We start from the raw sequence: 26,902 nt of genomic DNA, 5'->3' as shown, positions 1-26,902 counted from the left end.
TTATCACTCGCCCGATCGTTCTCCACTACCTGTGTTGAGACCCACGTGCTTGGTTATTCCTTCAAGGCTCTTTCGTGTCCGACCTTCCACCGTCATCCGTGTTGGGACCGGCGTGCTAGGCTTTTCTTTCTATCACTCGTCCGATAGTTCTCCACCACTCGTGTTACGACGAACACCCGCTCTACGTGAACTTGGATAACAAATGAAAAACGATAGATTCCCTCGAGAAATCGAAACCTCCGAGGGAACCTCCAAACTGGTGACCCCGACGTGATCCAAGTTCCCCGAAGTGCTCGAGTCCGGCTTTTCCGCGAAACGTACCACGCGCACGAAACTCTGCACCGCGCAGACGGTTTACAGTGGGGTGCTCCACGCGTAAAAAAACGTGCATCGAACATTCCCGTTTTTCCCACGAAGTGAAGCACGTGTTCGAAACGTCGCACCGAGCAGCCGGGTGCAGTGAAGTGTTCCATGCACACGACGCACCGCGCCGGACAGACAATTTTTCGTGAAGCGCTTGCGCTAAACATTACCAGTTCCGTGAAGCACGAAACGCTGCGCTGGACAGACGTTTTTCCGCGAAGCCGTCAACCGGCCCGAAGCACCACGCCGAACATTTTCCGTTCTACGAAGACCACGCGTGAGGAACCCCTGCACCGAGCAGACGTTTATCGTGTTTTATCGTGAATTGTTCTGTGCATACGATACGCCGTGCCGAGCCACCACTGTTCCACGAAGACCACGTGTCCGGAACCCCTACACCGAGTAGTTACTTCTCCGCATAGTGACCTAAGCACACGAAACGCTGTACCGAGCAGTCGTTTTTCCGCGAAGTGACCACGTCGACGTTAACAATGCATAAAATCCAACACAGCCCGGAGCCGCCCCGCGATCGACGGCAGCCCGAAGATACGACCACCGCCTCCTTCGAAGAGATGGAAGGAGAATCAACACCGACCGCTTCTACCTCACGTGCCATCGAGGATCCACCGAGGGCTGTAGAGGCATTCCATGCCGTACGCCTAAATCCACCAGAGATGACGCTGAACGACCTGCAGTCATACTTCTGGGCCCTCGCACATTGGTTCGCGGCCTCCGGCATCACGGAAAAGATGGACGCGAAAAAGTTCCACATCGTCACGGCCCAAATACCATCACGGGTACTTCCCGAACTACGCCCGCTGCTGGAAGTGGTGCCCGCGGTAAACGCCTACGACTTCGCAAAACGAACCATACTGGCGCACTTCGCAGAATCACAGCGTAGCCGACTGCACCGTCTCTTGTCAGAGATTGAGATGGGAGACCGCAAACCCTCGCAGCTTCTGACGGAGATGAGACGCACAGCGGATGGTGCCATGACTGAGTCGATGCTGGTCGACCTATGGATCGGGCGACTACCGCTGCACGTGCAAGCAGCCGTGATTGCAGCCCGCGGAACTACCGCCGACAAGACGAGTGTCGCTGACGCGGTCATGGATTATGCTGAGCAACACCGTCGCTCCAACCCCTACACCGTGGCCGAAATCACGCCGAAGCCGGAACCAGAGCGAAACCTCTCACGGGAGATCGCCGAACTCAGCCGCAGATTGGACGATTTAATGGTGGAAACGCGTCGTCGCGACCGCACCCCGCAACGAACACGTCATCGCCGACGGTCCAAGGCACGAGGTTCCACGAGCACCCAGCAGGAAATGTGCTACTATCATAGCAACTTTGGAGCCGCAGCACGTAACTGTCGTCCACCTCGCTGTTTCGTTGCCGCCACCGGACAACGTGCACAACCGCCGCAGTTATGAGATCCGGCGGGAGAGATCGACGCGCAGGTTGCTTCCATCGGACCGGAAGGCAACCGCTTGGTGGTGATCGACCGCAACACACGACAGCGTTTTCTAGTCGACACCGGCGCCGATGTCTCCGTCATTCCGAGATCGTGTGCAAACTCCAAACAAAAGCCATCCCCGATGCGGTTGCTCGCAGCCAACGGCACGCCGATAACGGTATATGGAGAGTCACTCCACACCCTGGATCTCAACTTACGGCGTTCCTTTCTATGGAATTTCGTCATCGCCGACGTAAGTTCAGCTATCCTAGGAGCTGATTTTCTACGGCACTACCATCTGCTAGTAGACCTCCGTCACCGTTGTTTGGTAGATGCGCAAACGACACTACGTGTGCAAGGATTTCCGGACAACACTCGACAAGTCACTCTCAAGGCTTGCGATGCTACCTCTCCTATGGCCAGCCTTCTCGACGAGTTTCCCGGATTAACGACAAATTACACGCCTGGTTCCCACACGCAGTCCAACGTCGAACACCACATTGAGACGACAGGAACACCAGTATTTGCTCGAGCCCGACGACTATCCCCGGAGAAGTACGAAGCTGCCCGAGCTGAATTCGAAGCTCTAATGCGTCTCGGCATCTGCCGCCCATCCAACAGCTGTTGGGCCAGCCCGCTCCACATGGTGCGCAAAGCAGACGGCACCTGGCGACCATGCGGTGACTATCGAGCGTTAAACGCGCAAACTGTCCCGGATCGGTACCCTTTACCCTACCTGCAAGACTTCACCATCCGTCTGCAGGGTAAGTCAATTTTCTCGAAAATTGACTTACAGAAGGCTTACCACCAAATACCTCTACATCCGGACGACATTCCGAAAACAGCTATAGTCACACCGTTCGGCCTGTTTGAGTTCACTACGATGCCGTTCGGTCTACGCAACGCAGCGCAGACCTTTCAGCGACTCATCCACGGAGTGATGAGGGGTCTCGATTTCGCCTTCCCTTATGTGGACGACATCATAATCGCTTCCTCATCACTAGAAGAGCACCAACAACATCTTCGAGCTCTTTTCGAACGCCTGCAGGAGCATGGGCTCAAGATAAACCTAGCCAAATGTGCGTTCGCTAAAACGGAAGTCAACTTTCTAGGACACCAAGTAACGTCACAAGGCATCCGTCCACTCCCTGAAAAAGTAGAAGCCATTCAACGCTACGTGCAACCAGAAACGGTTATGGACCTAAAGCGTTTTCTGGCAATGATAAACTTCTACCGTCGTTTCTTGCCTCATGCGTTGGACAAGCAAGGACCACTATTAGAGATGACGCGAGGAAACAAAAAGAGAGACAAAACGCAACTCCTATGGACCCCCGAGTCGGTTCAAGCCTTCGAAGACTGCAAGTCGCAACTCGCTGACGCAGCACTCCTAGCACACCCGGACCGACATGCCGAACTGTCTTTATGGACAGACGCTTCGGACTTCGCAGCTGGCGCGGTCCTACATCAAGTCATCAACGGCGAGATGCAACCGCTGGGTTTCTTCTCGAAGAAATTCAACGAGGCCCAGAAGAAGTACTCCACCTACGATCGGGAGTAAGCAGCGATCTACCTGGCTGTGCGACATTTCCGCCATCTTCTCGAAGGACGAATTTTCCACGTGCGTACCGACCACAAACCGCTGGTGTTTGCCTTTAGGCAACCCCTGGACAAGGCCACACCACGGCAAATACGGCACCTGGACTACATCGGCCAGTTTTCAACGGACATCCGACATGTAGAGGGGAAGGCTAACGTGACTGCGGACCTGCTGTCACGTATCGAAACAGTCCAGGTGGCGAGCTCCATCGACTTCGAAGCACTTGCAGAGGACCAGTCCCGCGATCCGGAACTAGCTGACTTAATCAGCGGTAAAACCCGGACGGATCTCGTCCTCCACAAAATCCTAGTACCGGGAAGCCAGCGCAAACTCTTCTGTGACTGTCCCACAGGAATAATTCGACCTTACATCACAGAAAAGTTTCGGCAACCATTGCTACGTGCTATACACGACATGAGCCACCCGGGAGTTAAAGCCACCACCCGGTTGGTAACGGAGCGCTTCGTTTGGCCCGACGTGAAGAGAGACACCGCCAACTTCGTGAGAGCGTGTCTAGCATGTCAGGCTAACAAGATAAATCGCCACACACGAAGCCCGTTACAAAGCTACACACCACCGGATAGGAGATTCGAGCACATAAACATCGACCTGGTAGGCCCGTTCCCAGTCAGCAACGACCAACGATACTGCCTCACGATCATCGACCGATACACCCGCTGGCCGGAAGCCATTCCGATCCCGAACATAGCGGCCCCGACGGTAGCGTCCGCATTAATCAACGGTTGGATTGCCCGTTTCGGTGTGCCCTCACACATAACAACAGATCAAGGTCGGCAGTTCGAAAGCGCTCTCTTCGCCGAGCTCACGCGAACGCTTGGGATAAAGCACCTCCGGACCACCGCTTATCACCCACAAGCGAACGGGTTGGTAGAGCGATGGCATCGCACGCTAAAAGCCGCCATCTGCTGCAAAGGTAGTACGCAGTGGACCGACCATCTGCCTATTATACTACTTGGCCTACGAACGACCCCACGGGAGGACACCAAGGTCTCGCCAGCAGAGTTGGTTTATGGATCGGTATTGAAGATCCCAGCTATATTCTTCAACAGCCGACCACAGACAACCCCACCTGAGACGATGCAAAATGAGGTTTAGAAGGTGCTTAAAGTGACTTTAAAGAGAATGAGACGATGCAAAATGAGGTTTAGAAGGTGCTTAAAGTGACTTTAAAGAGAATGAGACGATGCAAAATGGTGTTTAGAAGGTGCTTAAAGTGACTTTAAAGAGAATGAGACGATGCAAAATGGTGTTTAGAAGGTGCTTAAAGTGACTTTAAAGAGAATGAGACGATGCAAAATGAGGTTTAGAAGGTGCTTACAGTGACTTTAAAGAGAATGAGACGATGCAAAATGAGGTTTAGAAGGTGCTTAAAGTGACTTTAAAGAGAATGAGACGATGCAAAATGGTGTTTAGAAGGTGCTTAAAGTGACTTTAAAGAGAATGAGACGATGCAAAATGGTGTTTAGAAGGTGCTTAAAGTGACTTTAGAGAGAGTGAGACGATGCAAAATGGTGTTTAGAAGGTGCTTAAAGTGACTTTTAAGAGAATGAGACGATGCAAAATGGTGTTTAGAAGGTGCTTAAAGTGACTTTAAAGAGAATGAGACGATGCAAAATGGTGTTTAGAAGGTGCTTAAAGTGACTTTAGAGAGAATGAGACGATGCAAAATGAGGTTTAAAAGGTGCTTAAAGTGACTTTAGAGAGAATGAGACGATGCAAAATGAGGTTTAGAAGGTGCTTAAAGTGACTTTAAAGAGAATGAGACGATGCAAAATGGTGTTTAGAAGGTGCTTAAAGTGACTTTAAAGAGAATGAGACGATGCAAAATGGTGTTTAGAAGGTGCTTAAAGTCACTTTAAAGAGAATGAGACGATGCAAAATGGTGTTTAGAAGGTGCTTAAAGTCACTTTAAAGAGAATGAGACGATGCAAAATGGTGTTTAGAAGGTGCTTAAAGTGACTTTAGAGAGAATGAGACGATGCAAAATGAGGTTTAAAAGGTGCTTAAAGTGACTTTAAAGAGAATGAGACGATGCAAAATGGTGTTTAGAAGGTGCTTAAAGTGACTTTAAAGAGAATGAGACGATGCAAAATGGTGTTTAGAAGGTGCTTAAAGTGACTTTAAAGAGAATGAGACGATGCAAAATGGTGTTTAGAAGGTGCTTAAAGTGACTTTAAAGAGAATGAGACGATGCAAAATGGTGTTTAGAAGGTGCTTAAAGTCACTTTAAAGAGAATGAGACGATGCAAAATGGTGTTTAGAAGGTGCTTAAAGTGACTTTAGAGAGAATGAGACGATGCAAAATGAGGTTTAAAAGGTGCTTAAAGTGACTTTAAAGAGAATGAGACGATGCAAAATGGTGTTTAGAAGTTGCTTAAAGTGACTTTAAAGAGAATGAGACGATGCAAAATGGTGCTTAAAGTGACTTTAAAGAGAATGAGACGATGCAAAATGAGGTTTAGAAGGTGCTTAAAGTGACTTTAAAGAGAATGAGACGATGCAAAATGGTGTTTAGAAGGTGCTTAAAGTGACTTTAAAGAGAATGAGACGATGCAAAATGGTGTTTAGAAGGTGCTTAAAGTGACTTTAAAGCGAATGAGACGATGCAAAATGGTGTTTAGAAGGTGCTTAAAGTGACTTTTAAGAGAATGAGACGATGCAAAATGGTGTTTAGAAGGTGCTTAAAGTGACTTTAAAGAGAATGAGACGATGCAAAATGGTGTTTAGAAGGTGCTTAAAGTGACTTTAAAGAGAATGAAACGATGCAAAATGGTGTTTAGAAGGTGCTTAAAGTGACTTTAAAGAGAATGAGACGATGCAAAATGAGGTTTAGAAGGTGCTTAAAGTGACTTTAAAGAGAATGAGACGATGCAAAATGGTGTTTAGAAGGTGCTTAAAGTGACTTTAAAGAGAATGAGACGATGCAAAATGGTGTTTAGAAGGTGCTTAAAGTCACTTTAAAGAGAATGAGACGATGCAAAATGGTGTTTAGAAGGTGCTTAAAGTCACTTTAAAGAGAATGAGACGATGCAAAATGGTGTTTAGAAGGTGCTTAAAGTGACTTTAGAGAGAATGAGACGATGCAAAATGAGGTTTAAAAGGTGCTTAAAGTGACTTTAAAGAGAATGAGACGATGCAAAATGGTGTTTAGAAGGTGCTTAAAGTGACTTTAAAGAGAATGAGACGATGCAAAATGGTGTTTAGAAGGTGCTTAAAGTGACTTTAAAGAGAATGAGACGATGCAAAATGGTGTTTAGAAGGTGCTTAAAGTGACTTTAAAGAGAATGAGACGATGCAAAATGGTGTTTAGAAGGTGCTTAAAGTCACTTTAAAGAGAATGAGACGATGCAAAATGGTGTTTAGAAGGTGCTTAAAGTGACTTTAGAGAGAATGAGACGATGCAAAATGAGGTTTAAAAGGTGCTTAAAGTGACTTTAAAGAGAATGAGACGATGCAAAATGGTGCTTAAAGTGACTTTAAAGAGAATGAGACGATGCAAAATGAGGTTTAGAAGGTGCTTAAAGTGACTTTAAAGAGAATGAGACGATGCAAAATGGTGTTTAGAAGGTGCTTAAAGTGACTTTAAAGAGAATGAGACGATGCAAAATGGTGTTTAGAAGGTGCTTAAAGTGACTTTAAAGAGAATGAGACGATGCAAAATGGTGTTTAGAAGGTGCTTAAAGTGACTTTAAAGAGAATGAGACGATGCAAAATGGTGTTTAGAAGGTGCTTAAAGTGACTTTAAAGAGAATGAGACGATGCAAAATGAGGTTTAGAAGGTGCTTAAAGTGAGTTTAGAGAGAATGAGACGATGCAAAATGGTGTTTAGAAGGTGCTTAAAGTGACTTTAAAGCGAATGAGACGATGCAAAATGGTGTTTAGAAGGTGCTTAAAGTGACTTTAGAGAGAATTAGACGATGCAAAATGGTGTTTAGAAGGTGCTTAAAGTGACTTTAAAGAGAATGAGACGATGCAAAATGGTGTTTAGAAGGTGCTTAAAGTGACTTTAGAGAGAATGAGACGATGCAAAATGAGGTTTAGAAGGTGCTTAAAGTGACTTTAAAGAGAATGAGACGATGCAAAATGAGGTTTAGAAGGTGCTTAAAGTGACTTTAAAGAGAATGAGACGTTGCAAAATGAGGTTTAGAAGGTGCTTAAAGTGACTTTAAAGAGAATGAGACGATGCATTATGGTGTTTAGAAGGTGCTTAAAGTGACTTTAAAGAGAATGAGACGATGCAAAATGAGGTTTAGAAGGTGCTTACAGTGACTTTAAAGAGAATGAGACGATGCAAAATGAGGTTTAGAAGGTGCTTAAAGTGACTTTAAAGAGAATGAGACGATGCAAAATGGTGTTTAGAAGGTGCTTAAAGTGACTTTAAAGAGAATGAGACGATGCAAAATGGTGTTTAGAAGGTGCTTAAAGTGACTTTAGAGAGAGTGAGACGATGCAAAATGAGGTTTGAGGACCTCCTAAGATCACTGCATGAAGCCATAGGTCAGCTTCAACCACCGGCTACGACCTGGCACTTCAAGCCAACCACCTTCGTGCACACAGATCTCGAATCGTCAACCCACGTCTTCCTACGGAACGACACTATTCGCCCAGCGCTCACGTCCCCATACTTTGGTCCCTACCAAGTCCTGACGAGAAACGACAAGACGTTTCAGATCTTGGTAAACGGTAAACCGAATACGGTTTCTATCGACCGCCTGAAACCTTGTTACCTCCCGAAGGACGAAACGGATGAGCCAACAGCGACACCACCGTCGGCGCGTAGAATCGTCACGCCAACCGGCGACGAACAAACTGCCGCAACACCCAGCTCCAGCACACCACCTGCCATCGATCCAGCATTTTCCGCTCGTCCCAAACGAAAGGTAACGATACCACTCCGGTATCGCTGAAATCCCATCACCAACACGACGCGCGCCACCACAACATCTGCACCTGACCTGATATCGACAGGAGTTGTCGTCACAGACGCTGTTCAACCGACAACTCCCATCTGATGGGGGAGTGATGTGGCGGTCGCGCTAAACGACCGCGTTGTGGAAACTCGACTTCAGCCGACCACACGCGCCACCTATCGGAAAACCAGGGACCGGAATCCTATAAAAGCGCGTAGCGCATTGCGCTTCTCTCTCAGTCGGTTAGCAGTTAGTTATCAGTTATCACTCGCCCGATCGTTCTCCACTACCTGTGTTGAGACCCACGTGCTTGGTTATTCCTTCAAGGCTCTTTCGTGTCCGACCTTCCACCGTCATCCGTGTTGGGACCGGCGTGCTAGGCTTTTCTTTCTATCACTCGTCCGATAGTTCTCCACCACTCGTGTTACGACGAACACCCGCTCTACGTGAACTTGGATAACAAATAAAAAACGGTAGATTCCCTCGAGAAATCGAAACCTCCGAGGGAACCTCCAAATTCGTAAGTCTTAAATAATTAACTAAAAGGTGCCTTGGTTTTCATTGATTGTATTATTTGTTTTGTTTTGTTTATTTCTAGCCACCACAAGCACCACCAGCAAACCAAAACAACATACAACAAGATAGCAAACCGCACCATAACACCTTACAATATTTTTTCAAAACAACACAGCACCTCAAATCTGACTTGCGCCGACCGGAAAAAGCTGTGGAAGCATGCTGATCCTGCCGCGAAACTGCCTTTTATCATCGAAGCATCGCGTTCGGAAAACCACCGGCTTACTAAGGAAGAAAAGCGGCTGTTTGACGAGGCAAACGGAAAGCCCAAATCCGTTCCGCTCACTACAATCGATTTCTTCGTCGCAAAGTACGGCCAACATAAACCACCAGCGAGGTGTCACCGGGCTGCAAGGAAGCGATTCCACCGACTGCCAACAGTCCGCAAAACAGCATTCGAGAAAGAACACCAGGACGCCCTGATTAGATACATCACCGAATATATGGCGTATATTGATACATGTTCATCTTTTCAGATGCAGGCGGAGTGGGAGGAGCTGGATCGGTACATGCTGGCTGTGCTACCGAAAACGGAAGCGGTGGACGAAGACCAGGCCAGATGCAGCACCGATGATTTCCACGACTTGCCGATTGCGGAGTCGACGGCGCTGGACGATGCAACCCTTTTTGGCCATTTGGATCAACGCAACAGCCGTGCTAAACGAAGAAAACCGGACAATTCATCGTCGTCGTCGAGCGTCCACTCGCTCACTCTATTTTAATATGAATAATTAATTTAACTATAATTAATGCATGCCTTCAAATAATTTAATGCATGCAAAAAATGGAAAATCGCGTTCAATTTAAAGTAATGCATGCAATATAATAAATTAATGCATGCAAATGTAGATATAGCTCATTAAATTATGTTTTTTTTTACAATTTTACAATTGTTACAACTTTATTAATGTACCCTCGTTAATAGAAAAACTTATTCAATTCTCAGTAATGCATGTAATTTAGTAAATAAATGCATGCAAAGATAGATATAGCACATTAAGTGTTTTTAATGCATGCAAATAAACAAACATCACTTATTAAACATTCGTGTTCAAGTTATTTATGCATAGGCTTCATTTTTGCTGGATTCGTTACTCGCATTGTTTATTTCGCTATCGGTGGCTCTCGATGTTTATGATGACTTTTAGTACATTTCCAACTCACATATTGGATTTCGTTTGAGGGTGATGGTAGCCCGAAACTTTTGCAGGAATAATTTGATCATCATAGTCATGAACATCACCCGGCAGTTAGTAAATCTGCCGTCGTGTAAAATTCGTGTAAATGTTCTATCAGCCATAATAAAAAAACGGCTGACATAGTCAAGCTGCAATAAACATACTTGTGTTTTGTTGAAAACTATCCTCGAACGAAAGAATTTACTAAAAACACAAAATGCGTTTCCTGTGCGAGTATCTATAAAGCGCAAGTATCTACGAAAATAAAACTCAATTAAAATAAATGCAAGGAAAGAAAATACTTTGAACGATAAGACGCTCGTATTCAAGTAATTTGAGCTTTGGCTTCATTTTTCCTTGCTTTGTTACTCGCACTCGTTGAATTCACTATCGCTGGCCCTCGTGATTTATTTTGCTGTTTTATTTCACGTTTCACACGCACTTCATGCACGATTTCACTCATATTTTACGCCAAAAATGTTACAAAGTTCGCCCACGTTTGATATTTTTTAAACGGAATGGTTAACAGCTATGGGAGATATGTCTTACTTGATGGGCTGTGACCGTTAACGCTTAGATCTTGTTCACCATCGGCCCATTTTGTTACATGTGCTACAAGTTTTGCTTTAACTTGAAAGCGAACAGATTTTGTCTCGGTTTGCTGTTCATGCAGAAGTTTTATCATTTAAAACGCCAGTGAAACACAGTACAGGTAGCTAGTATTGTACCTATCGTGTCAGCAAGTACAAAATGTTGCACACAGGTAGAGTTTTAGCGTACTTTTCATGGAAACAGGTATCGAATGATTAATTTATGATTGGAATATTGGCAGGCAGGTATATAATTAAACGAAAAGTACGACTTATTTTTACTCCCGTCCCGAACGAAACAGTTTTGGAAACATATGATGTATGCAGCCGATCATCACGCGCGAGGTTGGTTTTTATTTGTACTCGCATCAAATGCGCCTAATGGCAACTCCAGAAAACCTGATTATATTTTGTTTTTGTAGTTTATGCCTTAAGAGATAATAACAACCTTTCTGAAACTGTGCTTAGCAAGGCGCTCGGTTGTATACAGCCCGAACGATAATTCATCATTCAGATACCTTATTCTGCCATGCCAAGAGTACACCGCGATCGGTCAACGACCCAAACGACCGATTAGCCGTCTAGGGAAAATAAAAATTTGTTGCGAAAAATGCTGGTGCAAAAGCTCCGAATGAACCTTGGTAACTATAACCAATGTCATAACGGCGACGCCGTGAAAGAACAGGTGATGTAATAAACCAAGTCATTCTAGCGGTTTCTTTTTCTCCGAATTCAAGCAACGAAAGTAGGGCACGCACGGTCATTGACCCAGATTTAGCCAATACGATAGTTGAAGGTCGGACTCCAGTGGCATTAAACGAGCGAAAGAGAGAGCATGCTACGGCATCGCGCCAGCATAATCGAGAAGGAGAGTGCAGCAGAGTAACGTTCGCTCTCACACTGTGTTGCGTTTTGCCACAAGAACTGGCGTGTGTGAGCGAGACAACGCATGAGCCGGACGAGCGTGCGAACAGAAACGTTGGAAACTCCGCACATTTGCAAACACAGTAGAACCGTATGAGGTTAATAGTTTGTGAGAAAACTTTGTATTCCTTTAAAAATAAATGTAATGTTCTATTTTAATTGGACTATGAAACAAATACATCGGTCTAGAATGTTACACATAATTTCACGGCGTACGATCAAGTGTGTTCAAGGCAAGCTTTATACGTATTCAATTTCATTTCGGCGGATTTCCTCCGACTGCCTCATAGTGCATCTGTTACAGCATGTGCGAGCATCGACTTCATAGCAGATACACTCTGGCGCACCTGGCTTTCTGCTCCGTGTGCCAGAAAGAGAACGTAAACGCAAAGTCGTAATCTGCGAGCAAACTATACGGGTTGCTGTATGGTTACCGGCTGCGGTGAACTAGGCGCAAACGTTTGACGGCTAACATTTTGAGAAAAAATAAACATTTTTAAAACTAAGTCATCGCCATATTCCCCTCTTTCACTGCCTCATTTTCTTTCAGTAATGGTATATATTGTTAAGGTGTCAACTCAAGTACCGAACTATCCGAATACGTAAACACAACAACTATGTGTGAACGCGGTCTCATGAGCTTTGTATATAAGAACGTGGATTTCAATAAAACGTTGTAGTCGCATGCTAGCTGTTCTCGGCTTCATTTCGAGCACATATCACAACATATATAAAAAAGAATCCAATGAACCGGATTATTTTTGCTAATTAAAACAAAAACAAGCTTTCTAAATCTTTGCCCAGCTTACCGCTCGGTTACATACTGCCCGTGCGATAATTCATGAAAAGTACCATGCACTGGATAGCCAAGTGTGCGCCACTGTTGAAGACATGCATGAGCCGTTAGCAAGAATTAACACGTTAAGCGCTATGCGCAAATTGCACTACTTTCCGTTCTGCCAGCGATTCGTAGAAACGCCGGCCTACCTAACGGGTTCTGTCGGTCCGAGCAGACCGACGCCGGCTTAGGGGAAAGAACACTGTCGGCCCCATGGGCCCGACGTAGCGCTTAAAGGGCACGGTAAACGAAGCGTAATCGCTGGTCTCTCGTGTATCGTCGATATTCAGGCCAAGCGTCATCTTTGCTTTGTTTATGTTTTGCAATTTGGTAAAAATGGCAACATTTCTTGAAGCTACTGCTATTATTTTGTTGTTTATTGTTGAAAATACAAAAACTACGCAAAATTATCATAGAAATTTAATAAATAATCACGGACGAATGAACTATTGATTCGTTTGTTTACGTACTGACAAGATTACGCATGCGATTATAGGGTAGGTGAGCCAAAATTCTTTTTGACAGATGGACCAGCAGAATAACACGATTACGCTAGCGATTACGCTTCGTTTCCCGTCCCCTTAACGTGTTAAACAACAGCCCGATCGTTTTTCACTTCGCTTAGTTACACCTTTTAAAGAGACTGCCCTTGAAATATAAAGTTGGTTTCAGGGTCAGGGTCAATCGGTGTACACAATTCGTTGCTGGAATTCGAAGGAAAAAGAACCGCTACTATGACTGGCGCGTCGCCGTTATCTCATTGGTGGCATTGACATTCCAGGAGAAACCAGTTCGGAACTGTTGCATACCGGTTGTGGCGCACTTGGCGCATACGTATGACTACTCGTACCCAACCAAACATTTTCGGCGATAGTGAACCAAAAATATAGCCTTTCGCTCTTACAAATGTTGTGTTCTCGCTTCCACGCGTACGATGTCGGGGCCTTATGAATAGAAGCTTGTGAGCTTGTTTCTCTCTGCGGAGGTCTAGTACCCTCTCCCCATGTATCGGAGCGAGAAGCAGCAACTCATATACCCTCTGTCGCATTCGCGCTACAGGCCCGGTGCCGCGATTGAGCCCTCTCCACATTAAAAGCGCAAGCACAACATACGAGAGCGTAGGATGGAAAGCATAAAACGATTGCGCTCTCGCTTCGTGGGTACTTGCAATGCGCGTTTCTTCATACATTCATAACTTTCTGCGGGACTGGCTCATGTTTCAACAAAGGTGGAACAAAATCAATTTGACTTGATTTGATCAATGTTTAATCCACCCGCACATTTTTTGCACTTTTGAGTGACATTTAGATTGCAGGAAGCTATCGGGCAAGATCACAAAAACATGTTCCCAATGTAGCCCAATGCAATGTTCCCGAACAGCCATTGGCATCCACAAGTTACAAGATGATGTGCATGATTTCTCGATTGAAAAATTTTCGACCAAAATGTTTTGCCAACCAACTTGGAAAAGTCACTCACTGTGCGTCTTCAAAACCAAGATTTAATTTTTATGTTCGTTCCGAAATAACTTTTTGAAGTGAATGGCACATCAAAATATCAACGATATATATTGGGGTTATAGCGTGGCCGGAGCCGAGGTTAGGAATAGCCTATTTTGTTCTCACTACTCCTTTCAGACTTCAGGCTGGCATATCAAACAGTTCGAAACACCGAAAGCGCAACGAATCGAAGACACATGAGGGAGCGGAACGAAAAAAGTTCGTACGACAGAAGCAAGCAACGCCATCAAAGACATCCGTTTCGTAAGACCATCAACAGCCATCTGACCGACATCCACACAGTGCGAGCACCACAGAAGGGAAAGACACGAGAATTGGCAAAAAGAGGAGACAGACGCAGGAGAGCGAAAGAACTTTTTTTTCTCTTCTGGAGTGAGCAAATTTTTTCTCACTTCACTGGCTATCACCGAAAGTGAACTGTATCTCGCTGGTGTTTTCGGTTTGGCTTCGCCAACGAATCACCCCCGAGAACATCAGCGAGAAAAAGCGTGGTGTCTCCTTGGGTATTCGGGGGAAAATAACCCGTTGGTTAAACTTGGTCATGGTCATATTCCCCTCTGTTACTTTTTCCTTTTCCCACATTAATGGTAAAGATCGCCCTTGAAAACAATTTCGTAACTGTAGAACACCTACGATAAGGCAATTTTGCATGGTAAATTGATAAACACGTATCTCGTTCACTATTTTTGTCACTCACGTGCTTCGGCCACACGCCCTTTTCGGTAGCTGAGATCAAAATTCTATACACGAACAAAATTCACGCCTTGTGGCGTACAACATTTAAGCCAAACAATAATCCCCTGGCTCGTATGCAAAAGTTTGTGCTGTTTTATCAGACGTTTTACCATTTGAGACGCCAGTAAAACACGAGCTCGAATTGTACCAAACGTGTCAGCGAGTAAAAAATGTGGAACACAGGTAAGGTTTAAGTGTACGTTTCAAACAAACGGGTAGAGGCGATCAATTAATTTTCGGCATGTTGGTACGCAGGTATATAATTCAATAGAAAGTACGATTGTTCTAGAGATTCAGGTACGATGCTGCTAGAGATTCAGGTAGGTTCAACCGGTTCAACGAGTTGACAGCTGAACATCCGGCGATCACCATCTTGCCGAATCCGTCGATTGAACTGAAGACTCGAGAAAGCGGACCGACCGAATCCGCTATGACGGATTGACAGCCGGAAATTAGAACCACGTGTTCGAGCTGGTGCTCGAAATTCGAAATTCGAGCAAGTGCTTTCGCAAATTTCGCAAAATATTAAATTTCGGATTTTCCAACCTTTTAAGATATCGAGCAGGTGCTCGTAGTTCGGAAAATCTGCTCGAAATACGGCGAACGATTAAAATTTTGGATTTTCGTGCAAGGATACTCACGTTAACAGGCGTACTAGGCCCATCTGACCCCCCTACGCCCATGCGTCCCCCCCTCCTCTCCTAGGCACCAGCATGGAGGACGAAACCCCGAGGAGGACTCTTAGATCAAGGACCGCGAAAGAGGAGGCTCCCGAAGATAAGCTGGAGGAAGAGCCGGGGCGAGTTCCTGATCGGGCACTCCGGAGTCGCTCGGCTTCGGTGAGCTCTTGCCAGCATTCTAAAGAGGAACGCTCGTTTTTCGGGTAAATAGGAGACAGACTTGGGGTGCTCTTGGGACCACTGCCACTGGACCCGGTATCGGCCTCCCCGTCGGGGAACTCAGTCAACAATCGATCGGCCGATGTAACGATTGATACTGAAAGCAGCGACGAGGAGACTTCGGAGCATTCGATTGCAACGCCAAAGCCAACGAGCGCATCACTATCGTCAGCAGCGGCATCACCATCACCACCGCCGGCTACGCCGATCTCTACATTAGTAATCGGGCGCACGATGGCGATGGACGAGGATCGAACTACCCCAGAGAGAGATGGTCTCGTTGAACAGGGCGCATCGGCCCACCTGGCAGCATCATCGGCCGAACCTGAAGCCCACAGAGGGCAGGATTCAGGGGTGATGGCAGACATGCTGGCCGTCATGCGGGAGGAGTCATCGCGGAACGCGACGGTCATCGCTGAACTGCGGGAGATGCTCAAGGAGTTGCGAGATGACAACCGTGAGCTCCGGACCCAGGTTAGCGTCCTCACCCAGCAGCTGGCGACCATGAAAAATGAGCAGAACGAGCAACTGGCGCAGACCATTAAACAAGGTGCTGCAACAATCAACAACCTGGTAGTTGAAACGCTCGGAACGGCTCCTTTGTCGGAGAGTAAAAAGCCTCGCCGCAAAGCAACCAGCAGCCAGCAGAAGAAGGAGAAGCCGGCTCCGAAAGAAAAGCCTCAAAGGAGCCAGCAAATAGATCCGCAGCAGCAGTCGAAGCCTCGGCGGGAGACTGCCGCGAAACTGCCTTTTATCATCGAAGCATCGCGTTCGGAAAACCACCGGCTTACTAAGGAAGAAAAGCGGCTGTTTGACGAGGCAAACGGAAAGCCCAAATCCGTTCCGCTCACTACAATCGATTTCTTCGTCGCAAAGTACGGCCAACATAAACCACCAGCGTGGTGTCACCGGGCTGCAAGGAAGCGATTCCACCGACTGCCAACAGTCCGCAAAACAGCATTCGAGAAAGAACACAGACACGGGTTCCGAGGAAATGGACCCCACGCTCCTGGAAGGCAACCCTGGTCCCGGACCAGATACGAGCGCCCACGTGGAAGCAATGCACCAGCTGCGCTTACCTCCGCCACAGATGGACGTAAAAGACCTCAATTCATTTTTCTGGGCATTAGAGCACTGGTTTGCGGCGACCGGCATTCTTCCCCGCATGGACAACAAGCGTTTCCACATTGTGATGGCGCAAATCCCAACTAACGTGGTGGCAGAGGTGCGTTCGTTACTGGAGGACCCTCCCAAAACTGACCGGTATGCATTTGCAAAACGGACCCTAATCGGACACTTCGAGGAGTCCCAGCGATCCCGACTACACCGCTTGCTAGCGACGATGGAGCTCGGCGACCGCAAGCCAACACAGTTGCTTGCGGAAATGCGACGCACAGCCAACAACGCGTTGTCAGAGCAGATGCTGTTCGACCTTTGGATCGGTCGACTGCCGGCCCCCACGTGCAATCGGCGACCATCGCAGCAAGCGGAAACACCACCGACAAGGCCCGCGTAGCGGACGCCGTAATGGACTGCTTGGCCGCCCCGCAGCGCAACGACACGTTTTATGGTGTATCCGAGATGCGCACGCCGAGCGAACCACGACAATCGGAACAACGTCGCCCTGTTTCCGATGCACCTGGTTGGATGGAACGCGAGATAGACGACCTTAGGCAGCAACTGCAACACCTCAGGCGTGACATGCAACGCGGACGGAAAAACCACAGCGGTTCGCGACAACGGGAACGAACACCGGCTAGAGCCCCGCCAACGACCGACCAAATATGCTACTACCACCGGAAGTTCGGGACCGCCGCACGGACCTGCCGCTCACCGTGCCGCTTCACAGCACCGACATCGGGCGCAAACCATGACATAGCTCAGGCGTCGTTGTGAGGCCACGCCGGAGACGTCCAAAACCAGGTAGGCTCTGTTGCACCGGAGAGCAACCGGCTCATCGTAGTAGACCGCCGAACGCAACAGCCTTTCCTTATAGACACGGGAGCCGACGTCTCCGTAATCCCGAGGGCAAAAGCCCACAATACTGTAAAAGAGTCAACCATGCGCCTTTACGCAGCCAACGGCACTCCCATCACTGTTTTTGGTCAGTCGCTCCATACGCTTGACCTGAGTTTGCGTCGCGCGTTCCTATGGAACTTCGTTATAGCGGACGTAAACTCTGCCATCATCGGAGCCGACTTTCTAAGCCACTACGATTTGATGGTAGATCTGAAACAACGATGCCTGGTTGACAAAATCACAAACCTGCGGGTAAAGGGCATAGCAGCAAACGCACGCGAAGTTTCCGTAAAGGTCTTCGATTCGACATCACTGATGGCAGATCTTTTGCTGGAATTTCCACACATCACAACCTTGCAACCAGTCGGCACGGTACGACCGTCCAACATCACACACCGCATCGAGACCACCGGATCCCCAGTATGTGCCCGAACCCGACGCCTTGCACCGGACAAGTACGCAGCGGCGAAAGCTGAATTCGAGGCACTGATGCGGTTAGGAGTTTGCCGCCCCTCTAACAGCAGCTGGGCAAGCCCCCTACATATGGAAAAAAAGGCTGACGGGACTTGGCGTCCATGCGGCGATTACCGAGCGCTTAACGCGAGGACGACTCCCGATAGATACCCACTGCCTTATCTACAGGATTTTACCATTCAGCTGAGGGGTAAAGCAGTGTTTTCGAAGGTGGATCTACAGAAGGCGTATCACCAGATACCCCTTCACCCAGACGATATACCAAAGACTGCAATCACCACGCCTTTTGGTTTATTCGAATTCGTGACGATGCCGTTCGGTCTGCGGAATGCAGCTCAAACCTTCCAAAGGATTATACACGGGGCTCTCCGAGGTTTGGAATTTGTGTTCCCCTACGTTGACGACATCATCGTGGCATCGACGACGCTGGACGAACATCGTGACCACCTGCGGACCCTGTTCAACCGGCTAACCGAGCAGCAACTGACCATCAACCCGGCGAAGTGCGTGTTTGCACAGCAGGAGATCACTTTCTTGGGACACAAGGTCAACGCGGATGGAATACGGCCGCTTCCCGAAAAAGTTGAGGCGATATCCAACTATCCCAGGCCAACGACGATAATGGACCTAAAACGATACCTGGCCATGCTCAACTTTTATCGGCGCTTTATTCCACGAGCGGTAGAGCAGCAGATCCTTCTCCTGGACATGGCGTGTTCCAACAAAAAGAAAGATAAAACACCTCTTATCTGGACACCCAAGGCCATTGAAGCGTTCGACGAAACTAAACAAAAGTTGGCAACGGCGACCTTGTTGGCACACCCCGATCGGGATGCAGAGTTGTCGCTATGGACGGACGCGTCGGACCTAGCCGCTGGAGCAGCGTTGCACCAGATAGTGGATGGGGAACTACAGCCAATAGGATTCTTCTCAAAGAAGTTCAAACCGGCCCAACGAAAGTATTCAACTTACGATCGTGAGTTGACCGCCATGTTCCTCGCTGTCCGCCACTTCCGTCATCTCCTAGAAGGGCGAAGTTTTCACATCGTAACCGACCACAAGCCACTAGTATACGCGTTCCAGCAGGCGTTGGACAAGGCCTCGCCTAGGCAGGCGCGCCAACTGGATTTTCTCGCGCAGTTTACGTCCGACATACGGCATGTGAAGGGACAGGACAACGTGACGGCCGACCTCCTGTCTAGGATAGGATCCATCCAGTCTGCGACCAGCATAGACTTTGAGGAGTTGGCCGAGGACCAGACACAAGATCCGGAGCTGGCAGACATTATCAGCGGGAAGACTCGAACGGACCTAGTCTTACAAGAAATCGCAATACCCGGCAGCACACGCAAGCTGTTCTGCGATTGTCCGACTGGTATTGTTCGACCATACGTCACCAAACGGTTCCGGCAACCTTTGCTACACTCCATACACAGTATGAGCCACCCCGGCGTAAAGGCGACAACGAGGTTGACCACGGAACGATTTGTTTGGTTAAACATCCGCCAGGACTGTGCAAAGTTCGTTCGAAACTGCCTCCAGTGCCAAGCCAGCAAAGTGCAGCGGCACACGAAGAGCCCGCTACAGCGTTACACCCCACCGGAGAACTGCTTCGCCCACATCAACATGGACATTGTTGGCCCGTTCCCGGTGAGCAACGGCAACCGTTATTGCCTTACGGTCATCGACCGATTTACGCGCTGGCCAGAGGCGTTCCCGATCCCTGACATCCCCGCGTCGACAGTAGCCTCAGCATTACTGAGCGGTTGGATAGCCCGTTTCGGAGTGCCAGCCTACATCACGACGGACCAAGGGAGGCAGTTCGAATCAACATTGTTTGCCGAACTGACCAAAGCACTGGGAATCAAACACCTCAGAACCACTGCATACCATCCACAGGCGAACGGCCTCATCGAGCGGTGGCACCAGACACTGAAGGCAGCCATCTGCGCCAAAGGCAGCATACATTGGGCCGAGCACCTGCCTATCATCCTTTTGGGCCTACGGACAACGGCGTAAGAGGACCTACAGGCATCCCCGGCGGAACTAGTGTACGGGACGACGTTAAAAATACCGGCACAGTTTTTTAATTGTCCACCACAGACGACACCCCCGGAGACATCAGACTTCGCTCGATCCTTCACAGAAGCCATGGCCCATCTACAAGCACCATCCACAGCATGGCACTCCGGTACAAACACGTTCGTTCATTCTGACCTGAAGACATGTACCCATGTTTTTATACGGAACGACACCATACGACCTGCTTTAACACCGCCATATCAAGGTCCCTATTTGGTCATCAAGCGCGGCGAAAAAACATTCCTCGTGTCGATCAATGGTAAAACCTCCACCGTTTCCATTGACCGCCTCAAACCGTGTTATCGCCCCGCAACAACCTCAGAGGAACCGCCAGCAACAGGTACTGGAACACCAGCTACTCCATCCAGAGCCTCAGCCAACTTGGCAAACGGAACATCTCCGACGACAACCCCCGGTTGCGCGAAACCAGCGGCGACGACGGACCAGTCGCAGCGCAACTTATCGCCACCTTCTACAGATTTCTCGACCGGAGTTACACGATCCCAACGTCGAGTTTTCATCCCAACGCGTTATCGGTAACTCCCATCTAGAGGGGGAGTACTGTGGCGATAATGAGCAGCGAGCGGAAAAATGGTCTGTCCGAAATGACTGACAGATGACATATGACGGATTGGGAGTCGGATTTGAAGGAGTCGAATCCCTACATCTATCGCTCATCACTAAACGCCAACTTCGCGCCCCAAAACGTAACGAGCAATTGAGCTCGGACATTCGACTCATAGACTTCGACGTGTGCACTGCATAAAGAAAGAATAAAGAAATTGTGAGACTAAAAGCCAAAGGTAACCCCACACATGCATGAGCCGTTAGCAAGAATTAAACAACAGCCCGATCGTTTTTCACTTCGCTTAGTTACACCTTTTAAAGAGACTGCCCTTGAAATATAAAGTTGGTTTCAGGGTCAGGGTCAATCGGTGTACACAATTCGTTGCTGGAATTCGAAGGAAAAAGAACCGCTACTATGACTGGCGCGTCGCCGTTATCTCATTGGTGGCATTGACATTCCAGGAGAAACCAGTTCGGAACTGTTGCATACCGGTTGTGGCGCACTTGGCGCATACGTATGACTACTCGTATTCGGGGGAAAATAACCCGTTGGTTAAACTTGGTCATGGTCATATTCCCCTCTGTTACTTTTTCCTTTTCCCACATTAATGGTAAAGATCGCCCTTGAAAACAATTTCGTAACTGTAGAACACCGACGATAAGGCAATTTTGCATGGTAAATTGATAAACACGTATCTCGTTCACTATTTTTGTCACTCACGTGCTTCGGCCACACGCCCTTTTCGGTAGCTGAGATCAAAATTCTATACACGAACAAAATTCACGCCTTGTGGCGTACAACATTTAAGCCAAACAATAATCCTCTGGCTCGTATGCAAAAGTTTGTGCTGTTTTATCAGACGTTTTACCATTTGAGACGCCAGTAAAACACGAGCTCGAATTGTACCAAACGTGTCAGCGAGTAAAAAATGTGGAACACAGGTAAGGTTTAAGTGTACGTTTCAAACAAACGGGTAGAGGCGATCAATTAATTTTCGGCATGTTGGTACGCAGGTATATAATTAAATAGAAAGTACGATTGTTCTAGAGATTCAGGTACGATGCTGCTAGAGATTCAGGTAGGTTCAACCGGTTCAACGAGTTGACAGCTGAAGATCCGGCGATCACCATCTTGCCGAATCCGTCGATTGAACTGAAGACTCGAGAAAGCGGACCGACCGAATCCGCTATGACGGATTGACAGCCGGAAATTAGAACCACGTGTTCGAGCTGGTGCTCGAAATTCGAAATTCGAGCAAGTGCTTTCGCAAATTTCGCAAAATATTAAATTTCGGATTTCCAACCTTTTAAGATATCGAGCAGGTACTCGTAGTTCGGAAAATCTGCTCGAAATACGGCGAACGATTAAATTTTGGATTTTCGTGCAAGGATACTCACGTTAACAGGCGTACTAGGCCCATCTGACCCCCCTACGCCCATGCGTCCTCCCCTCCTCTCCTAGGCACCAGCATGGAGGACGAAACCCCGAGGAGGACTCTTAGATCAAGGACCGCGAAAGAGGAGGCTCCCGAAGATAAGCTGGAGGAAGAGCCGGGGCGAGTTTCTGATCGGGCACTCCGGAGTCGCTCGGCTTCGGTGAGCTCTTGCCAGCATTCTAAAGAGGAACGCTCGTTTTTCGGGAAAATAGGAGACAGGCTTGGGGTGCTCTTGGGACCACTGCCACTGGACCCGGTATCGGCCTCAGTCAACAATCGATCGGCCGATGTAACGATTGATACTGAAAGCAGCGACGAGGAGACTTCGGAGCACTCGATTGCAACGCCAAAGCCAGCGAGCGCATCACTATCGTCAGCAGCGGCATCACCATCACCACCGCCGGCTACGCCGATCTCTACATTAGTAATCGGGCGCACGATGACGATGGACGAGGGTCGAACTACCCCAGAGAGAGATGGTCTCGTTGAACAGGGCGCATCGGCCCACCTGGCAGCATCATCGGCCGAACCTGAAGCCCACAGAGGGCAGGATTCAGGGGTGATGGCAGACATGCTGGCCGTCATGCGGGAGGAGTCATCGCGGAACGCGACGGTCATCGCTGAACTGCGGGAGATGCTCAAGGAGTTGCGAGATGACAACCGTGAGCTCCGGACCCAGGTTAGCGTCCTCACCCAGCAGCTGGCGACCATGAAAAATGAGCAGAACGAGCAACTGGCGCAGACCATTAAACAAGGTGCTGCAACAATCAACAACCTGGTAGTTGAAACGCTCGGAACGGCTCCTTTGTCGGAGAGTAAAAAGCCTCGCCGCAAAGCAACCAGCAGCCAGCAGAAGAAGGAGAAGCCGGCTCCGAAAGAAAAGCCTCAAAGGAGCCAGCAAATAGATCCGCAGCAGCAGTCGAAGCCTCGGCGGGAGACTGCCGCGAAACTGCCTTTTATCATCGAAGCATCGCGTTCGGAAAACCACCGGCTTACTAAGGAAGAAAAGCGGCTGTTTGACGAGGCAAACGGAAAGCCCAAATCCGTTCCGCTCACTACAATCGATTTCTTCGTCGCAAAGTACGGCCAACATAAACCACCAGCGTGGTGTCACCGGGCTGCAAGGAAGCGATTCCACCGACTGCCAACAGTCCGCAAAACAGCATTCGAGAAAGAACACAGACACGGGTTCCGAGGAAATGGACCCCACGCTCCTGGAAGGCAACCCTGGTCCCGGACCAGATACGAGCGCCCACGTGGAAGCAATGCACCAGCTGCGCTTACCTCCGCCACAGATGGACGTAAAAGACCTCAATTCATTTTTCTGGGCATTAGAGCACTGGTTTGCGGCGACCGGCATTCTTCCCCGCATGGACAACAAGCGTTTCCACATTGTGATGGCGCAAATCCCAACTAACGTGGTGGCAGAGGTGCGTTCGTTACTGGAGGACCCTCCCAAAACTGACCGGTATGCATTTGCAAAACGGACCCTAATCGGACACTTCGAGGAGTCCCAGCGATCCCGACTACACCGCTTGCTAGCGACGATGGAGCTCGGCGACCGCAAGCCAACACAGTTGCTTGCGGAAATGCGACGCACAGCCAACAACGCGTTGTCAGAGCAGATGCTGTTCGACCTTTGGATCGGTCGACTGCCGGCCCCCACGTGCAATCGGCGACCATCGCAGCAAGCGGAAACACCACCGACAAGGCCCGCGTAGCGGACGCCGTAATGGACTGCTTGGCCGCCCCGCAGCGCAACGACACGTTTTATGGTGTATCCGAGATGCGCACGCCGAGCGAACCACGACAATCGGAACAACGTCGCCCTGTTTCCGATGCACCTGGTTGGATGGAACGCGAGATAGACGACCTTAGGCAGCAACTGCAACACCTCAGGCGTGACATGCAACGCGGACGGAAAAACCACAGCGGTTCGCGACAACGGGAACGAACACCGGCTAGAGCCCCGCCAACGACCGACCAAATATGCTACTACCACCGGAAGTTCGGGACCGCCGCACGGACCTGCCGCTCACCGTGCCGCTTCACAGCACCGACATCGGGCGCAAACCATGACATAGCTCAGGCGTCGTTGTGAGGCCACGCCGGAGACGTCCAAAACCAGGTAGGCTCTGTTGCACCGGAGAGCAACCGGCTCATCGTAGTAGACCGCCGAACGCAACAGCCTTTCCTTATAGACACGGGAGCCGACGTCTCCGTAATCCCGAGGGCAAAAGCCCACAATACTGTAAAAGAGTCAACCATGCGCCTTTACGCAGCCAACGGCACTCCCATCACTGTTTTTGGTCAGTCGCTCCATACGCTTGACCTGAGTTTGCGTCGCGCGTTCCTATGGAACTTCGTTATAGCGGACGTAAACTCTGCCATCATCGGAGCCGACTTTCTAAGCCACTACGATTTGATGGTAGATCTGAAACAACGATGCCTGGTTGACAAAATCACAAACCTGCGGGTAAAGGGCATAGCAGCAAACGCACGCGAAGTTTCCGTAAAGGTCTTCGATTCGACATCACTGATGGCAGATCTTTTGCTGGAATTTCCACACATCACAACCTTGCAACCAGTCGGCACGGTACGACCGTCCAACATCACACACCGCATCGAGACCACCGGATCCCCAGTATGTGCCCGAACCCGACGCCTTGCACCGGACAAGTACGCAGCGGCGAAAGCTGAATTCGAGGCACTGATGCGGTTAGGAGTTTGCCGCCCCTCTAACAGCAGCTGGGCAAGCCCCCTACATATGGAAAAAAAGGCTGACGGGACTTGGCGTCCATGCGGCGATTACCGAGCGCTTAACGCGAGGACGACTCCCGATAGATACCCACTGCCTTATCTACAGGATTTTACCATTCAGCTGAGGGGTAAAGCAGTGTTTTCGAAGGTGGATCTACAGAAGGCGTATCACCAGATACCCCTTCACCCAGACGATATACCAAAGACTGCAATCACCACGCCTTTTGGTTTATTCGAATTCGTGACGATGCCGTTCGGTCTGCGGAATGCAGCTCAAACCTTCAAAAGGATTATACACGGGGCTCTCCGAGGTTTGGAATTTGTGTTCCCCTACGTTGACGACATCATCGTGGCATCGACGACGCTGGACGAACATCGTGACCACCTGCGGACCCTGTTCAACCGGCTAACCGAGCAGCAACTGACCATCAACCCGGCGAAGTGCGTGTTTGCACAGCAGGAGATCACTTTCTTGGGACACAAGGTCAACGCGGATGGAATACGGCCGCTTCCCGAAAAAGTTGAGGCGATATCCAACTATCCCAGGCCAACGACGATAATGGACCTAAAACGATACCTGGCCATGCTCAACTTTTATCGGCGCTTTATTCCACGAGCGGTAGAGCAGCAGATCCTTCTCCTGGACATGGCGTGTTCCAACAAAAAGAAAGATAAAACACCTCTTATCTGGACACCCAAGGCCATTGAAGCGTTCGACGAAACTAAACAAAAGTTGGCAACGGCGACCTTGTTGGCACACCCCGATCGGGATGCAGAGTTGTCGCTATGGACGGACGCGTCGGACCTAGCCGCTGGAGCAGCGTTGCACCAGATAGTGGATGGGGAACTACAGCCAATAGGATTCTTCTCAAAGAAGTTCAAACCGGCCCAACGAAAGTATTCAACTTACGATCGTGAGTTGACCGCCATGTTCCTCGCTGTCCGCCACTTCCGTCATCTCCTAGAAGGGCGAAGTTTTCACATCGTAACCGACCACAAGCCACTAGTATACGCGTTCCAGCAGTCGTTGGACAAGGCCTCGCCTAGGCAGGCGCGCCAACTGGATTTTCTCGCGCAGTTTACGTCCGACATACGGCATGTGAAGGGACAGGACAACGTGACGGCCGACCTCCTGTCTAGGATAGGATCCATCCAGTCTGCGACCAGCATAGACTTTGAGGAGTTGGCCGAGGACCAGACACAAGATCCGGAGCTGGCAGACATTATCAGCGGGAAGACTCGAACGGACCTAGTCTTACAAGAAATCGCAATACCCGGCAGCACACGCAAGCTGTTCTGCGATTGTCCGACTGGTATTGTTCGACCATACGTCACCAAACGGTTCCGGCAACCTTTGCTACACTCCATACACAGTATGAGCCACCCCGGCGTAAAGGCGACAACGAGGTTGACCACGGAACGATTTGTTTGGTTAAACATCCGCCAGGACTGTGCAAAGTTCGTTCGAAACTGCCTTCAGTGCCAAGCCAGCAAAGTGCAGCGGCACACGAAGAGCCCGCTACAGCGTTACACCCCACCGGAGAACCGCTTCGCCCACATCAACATGGACATTGTTGGCCCGTTCCCGGTGAGCAACGGCAACCGTTATTGCCTTACGGTCATCGACCGATTTACGCGCTGGCCAGAGGCGTTCCCGATCCCTGACATCACCGCGTCGACAGTAGCCTCAGCATTACTGAGCGGTTGGATAGCCCGTTTCGGAGTGCCAGCCTACATCACGACGGACCAAGGGAGGCAGTTCGAATCAACATTGTTTGCCGAACTGACCAAAGCACTGGGAATCAAACACCTCAGAACCACTGCATACCATCCACAGGCGAACGGCCTCATCGAGCGGTGGCACCGGACACTGAAGGCAGCCATCTGCGCCAAAGGCAGCATACATTGGGCCGAGCACCTGCCTATCATCCTTTTGGGCCTACGGACAACGGCGAAA

Source organism: Anopheles coustani, chromosome X, assembly GCF_943734705.1.
Source record: "Anopheles coustani chromosome X, idAnoCousDA_361_x.2, whole genome shotgun sequence".
Classification (NCBI taxonomy): Eukaryota; Metazoa; Arthropoda; class Insecta; order Diptera; family Culicidae; genus Anopheles; species Anopheles coustani.
The sequence above is the reverse complement of the archived record's forward strand: the minus strand, read 5'-3'. Positions refer to the sequence as shown.